Source organism: Cibotium barometz, chromosome 61, assembly GCF_041138505.1.
Source record: "Cibotium barometz isolate CiBa-2024 chromosome 61, ASM4113850v1, whole genome shotgun sequence".
NCBI lineage: Eukaryota > Viridiplantae > Streptophyta > Polypodiopsida > Cyatheales > Cibotiaceae > Cibotium > Cibotium barometz.
In genome coordinates this window covers 5,321,950-5,327,710 of record NC_141106.1, presented here as the reverse complement: position 1 = coordinate 5,327,710, position 5,761 = coordinate 5,321,950, and positions in this window count along the sequence as shown.

Below are 5,761 nucleotides of genomic sequence, written 5' to 3'. Positions count from 1 at the left end.
AAATTCCTTAGCAAAATTAGGAAGTTTCAGGACTGGGGCAGAAGTAATAATGACCTTGCACTGATCAAAACTGTTTTGATGGATTGGCAGCCACACTATTTTGCAATCCTTCTTAAGAAGATCCGTCAAAGGTGCAGCTACCAAGGCATAATCTTTGATAAAAATCCTATACCATCCTGTGATTCCCAAAAACCCACGAACTTCACAAACTCATTTAGGGGGTGGCCACTCCAGAATATCCTTGACCTTGGCGGGGTCTACTAAAATGCCATCTTTGGAGACGATGAATCCAAGATACTCAATTTGATGGTAAAGAAGGTACATTTGCTCTTCTTGGCATAGAGTTTGTGTTTGCGCAACAATTGCAGAACTCTACGCACATGCTCCTCATGCTCTTCCATTGATTTGGAGTAGATTAAGATGTCATCAAAGAAAACAAGCACAAATTCATCCAAGTAAGGACGGAATATATCTTGCATTAGGCGGTTGAAGGTTGCAGGAGCATTGGTTAACCCGAATGACATTACAGTAAACTCATAGTGGCCATAACGGGTATTGAAGGCTATCTTGGGTATATCTGCTTCCTTGACTTTGATCTGATAGTAACCAGATCTCAAATCTATTTTTGAGAAGACTTTGGCCCCATGAAGCCTGTTAAGAAGTTCATCGATGCGAGGGATAGGGTACTTATTCTTGACGGTGACTTGATTTAGTCCTCGATAATCTATGCAGAGGCGGAGAGTTCTGTCCTTATTTTTTTGGAAAAGAACAAGTGCCCCCCAAGGAGAGCTACTGGGGCGTACGAATTCTTGCTCAATGAGTTGGGAAAGTTGTTCCTTAAGTTCAATGAGTTGGGAAAGTTGTTCCTTAAGTTCAATGGCTTCAGGAAGGGACATTTTATAGGGAGTTTTTGAGATGGGTTGAGCTCCAGGGATCACCTCGATTTCATGATCGACTTCTCAAGGAGGCGGTAGCCCTGTAAGCTCGTCAGGGAAGATGTCAGAGAACTCTTGGAGCCAAGAGGGTTCTGTCTCCATACTAGGTTCAATGGCTTTGTTAAGCTTGACTAAGAAAACTTGCTGACCCTTACATGTTCCCTTGAGAATATGTTTTGCCTTGACTATCCTAGATTTAGGTTTTCCTGTTATCCCCTGAACAGATATTACTTGGCCATGCTCATTTTCAAAAGTGATACTCCCTTGGTTACAATGAATGATAGCTTTGTTTGCAATTAACCAATCCATCCCAAGGATTCCATCATAAATTTCTAATGGCAAGACTCTAAAGTGGCCATGAGTTTGCTCATTACCTAGCTCAAAATCAAGGTTCCCTATAGAGTGGCGAGATACTACTTCGTTCCCACTAGCTAACTCTACAGTCATTCTTCTAGCTCTTTTTTGACTCAAGTTTAATTTTTGCAAGCACCTAGGAGAAAGAAATGAATGGGTACTGCCACAATCAATCAAAAGCTGAAATGGCTTACCGTGATGAGTGGCTAGGGTTTGGATTACACCAAATTGTTTATTCGGACCTTGGTGTTCTACTGTCGCATGGACGGTGGCGCGCTCTTCTTCAACCATTTCTAAGGTCGGTTCTTCACTTATAATATAGGCGGTTGGTTCTAGCAACTACTCCTCCACACGGCCTCTGCCATGCCCACCGCCTCTTGCACCTTGGTTGATAGGGGTTCCACGGCCTTGATTTCCTCTGCTACCTTGGGGAAATGATGTTGCCATCTTGGGACAGTTGGCTCTAAAGTGTCTCGGCTCATCTGTTGTAGTAGGGGAAATTCTGTTGGGGTTTCTTGTAGGGTTGATCTTTAGGATTTGCCTCAGGGTAAGATCTCTTTTGATGCTTAGGTTTGTCAGTCTTCATTTCTTTCACAAGGAGCTTTGCCCTGTAATGTGCTTGGCCTCATTGTTTCAAGGCGGGAGTCTAAGGGTTCATTTAACCCTTGGCAGAAACGAGCCACTTGCTGGGAAGTAGTCATAGCTGGGGCATACTTTCGAAGAGTGATAAATTTGGAATCGTAGTCCTCAAGAGTTAAGCTGCACTGCCTAAGACTAAAAAACTCATTCATCTTTATGGATTCATGGGATGGGGGAAGATATCTTTCCTTCACTGTCTTCCCATGTTTGAGAATGCTCGGTGACTTCCTTGTCACGGCACCACTGTTTCCACCAGAGTTTAGCATCTCTAATGAGGCAAAACCGTGCAAGCATAGACTGATTTGCTACTCCAGTATCGGTGGTGGCAGAGAAATAATCGTCCATCACCTCAATCCAGACTTCAACATCCTTCTCAACCTTTGAACCTTCTCCTTTAAAGGAGGGGGGTTGCATTTGCTTGAGTAGGAGCTTCTTCTCCTGGGTATCAGTGTAAAGCGCATTGGGAAGTGGAGGGTGATCGTCCTAGTCATCATTGTAAAACAATTTTAAGATTACAAGATTCATATTTGCACAACGCTTATTTTTGGAGAGTAAAACATCGAAATCATTTTATTTCCAAATATTTACAAGGACGAGTTTTATTACAAAGATCTAAGACTAATATAATTAGTCTTATTTGCTATCAAGGGAAATTCCTAAGCTTGACTATGACATAAGGGTAGAGCAGTCCACATAGGTGAAATATGGGGGTTCCGCTGTAGTTTCTAAGACTCTAAAAACTGATGGTAAGAGTGGTAGACTCTGGATTGGGGTAGATCCCAACACAGCTACTCTATCAGCAGGTAAGATTTGCATCACTTTGTCATACACCCAATGATCCTAAGGTATGCGAATCCCATCTATAGTCACAAAGGTGTCGGCCCTGGGGGTACCGACGAACCAAAATAAACGGATCATCTTCAGCTTTTCAATCCAACGAATCCGCTTAAGGTCGGTGGTGAAGTTCCTAATTCGATCTGCTCGGATGAAGAAATATCTCGGCCCACGACTCCAAAAATCTCTACCCCATCCTCTTTCAATACGAGAGAAATGAGGGAGGGACATCTTCTCTAGTATCTGCACCATGGTGTCACACGGAACTCGAAATTTGAGGAGTGACTATAGCAGTCTTGAAGATGCATTGGAAGACTAGAAACTTCAAGTAGGCATCTTCCTCTTCCTACAATCATTCAAACATCAATTTAACTTGTTTGTTTTAGTAGGATGTTTTTACTAATTAGCATTATGTTAGGTAAAACATTCATTGCAAAACAGTCCTTAAATGGCAATTCCTAGGAGCCAACTTGGCTCTGATACCAATTGTACGATTCCCCCCTTCTAAAATAGACGATACACTTAAGATAGTCCACTAAGTCTTAACTTGGGAAAAATTTCCTATTTATCGACACCTTGACCATGTAGAGATTCAAGGATACAATTCATAGGTAAGACCTAGTCCTATCCCGCAAGGGAAGCCTGATCTTCTAAAAGTCAAATCACCCATAGGGTAATTTATCATAAATTGGGCAACTACTAGACTTGATTTCTAGAGGCAATGCTTTTTTCCTCATCCATGCAAGGCACAGCCGCCCGCTGACCTAGTCTTCTCGAATAGAGTTGCCCAAGAACCTAATTATCTAGCGTAGGGCTTTCACTTAATATGTTAGAAAGCTACCCGACTAATCGGGTCCACTCGTCTGTAGGATGGTGCCATCGGGGCATTCCATCCTCCCACTTTCCACCCTACTCATGCGTCAATTTGTTTTCTAATTAATCCTACCACATTGTTTGTTGACATAAATAAACATGTTCCTTAATTAAAGCCCTTTTCACAATACAATCATTCCAAAGACAAGATAAAGACAGTCTTTTACACAATACAATCATGCCAAAGACAAGATATATATATAAAAAGTTTATACATGAATCAATTCCATACAAGCCAAACTAGCTCTCTTATTCTTTTTCTTTATTCTGCCGATGATCTAGAATTTGGCCTTCCAGCCTCTACATGCTGGGCGAAACCCTACGGGACCATATACCTCAAGCCGGCCTGTCGCCCTCTCAGGCTCCATCGCTCGATCCTCCCACCCCTCAAAGGGATGTCTGCGCACTAGGGTGGGCTTATTTACCACACTAGCCTGGGCCCTCAGAACTAGGCAGCATCATAATCTCTCGCCTCAATCGGCAAACCTTATTCTCCCAATGGTATGAGGGATACCTTGGGCCAATCCCAGGCTTTGCTAACGACGTCGCCTGGCTACACAAGCACGGAACGGAGTTAGCATTGAAGCCAGGAAAAACTTGCACTCTTTAAAGATAACAATTTCAATGCAATTTATTAAATACAGCATCACACAATTCATAACTTCATACAATTTTATGTCATTATTTTAAAAGGAAAAGATACACATTTATTAGCACTAATATTAAAAAAATGCTTCTTTAAAATATAACCAAGCTAACCTGGCTACCATTTCCTTGAGGAGCTTGTAAAGGGAGGGTTGGCGGGAGCATCTTCCCTAATCTCGTTGTTGCGCGCTCCTCTCAGGGTAATATTCTGACATTTTCGAGAAGGGGCCATTCTGGATGGCATCTTGTAGGGCTCGCTCCCGCGGTCGAAACGCTTCAGTCGGATCTCAATCTGAGATCGTTTGCTCACTGTATGAGCAAAAGACTATAGCGCACGAACCCTTTCTTAAGGTAAAAAAACCCTTATTAAAGTCTACGCAAATGGGGGGGTGCAAGGGGCGGCTACACTATAGCAAGTACGCTGCACAAGGACGGACGGCAGTACAATAGGGCATACGCTACACAGAAATGCGTGTTGCCTGTGGAGCACCCCGGCGGGGGGTTTATATAGCTAAGGGGTAAGGGTACCGGCACTGCGCAAAGCAAGGACGACAGGATAGTGTACCAGCAAAGGCTATGGATCAGTGGCCTGCATGGGTCTAGGGGAAAGGTCGGTGTCAGTTGCCAGGTAAAGGAGTACCTTATCTAGTCTGGGGTAGCATGGGTGTCCACGTAGGGATACGTGTGGACCACACAGTGGTGGGCAGCCGTCCTTTGGTTCTTGGGCGGCCATCGTACGGGCACCCTAGTAAGTGTGTACGGTCCTAATTTTGGAACGAGGTACCCAAATTTGGGGCGCCCGCCCCGATTTGCATGCCGAACCGCCCCGGGGGAGGTGAATTTTTTTTTTGTTCGGGAGGTTCTCTTGGTCGTTGGGGTTCAGACCGTTTGTCAATCAGACGCCTGGTCGTGCATTTATTAAGGTTTAAAGGTCATCGCTTTTTAACTCAAATGACTGAAATTTGCGTATAAGCTTGATCCGGTGTCCGTTTTGGATGCTGTAAAATCCTATATTAGGGTAAAATCGCGCTCGCACAGATTCCAAATTTGGGCTCAGAATTTGAAGATTCTAAGTAGAAATGACTCAAATAATAAAATCATTGATTTTTATAATCTATTACATGGACATTTCTTTATTAGTGAAGATGGGTATGTTACATGATGAAAGTAACACTTTTATAATAAAAATATTCTTTTATGCATCTATTTATGCATAAAAATCAATATTGATGAAAGTAACACTTTTATAATAAAAAAATATTCTTTTATGCATCTATTTATGCATAAAAATCCATTTTGATGAAAGTAACACTTTTATAATAAAAATATTCTTTTATGCATCTATTTATGCATAAAAATCCATTTTGATGAAAGTAGCACTTTTATAATAAAAAATATTCTTTTATGCATCTATTTATGCATAAAAATCCATTTTGATGAAAGGAACACTTTTATATTAAAAAATATTCTTTTATGCATCT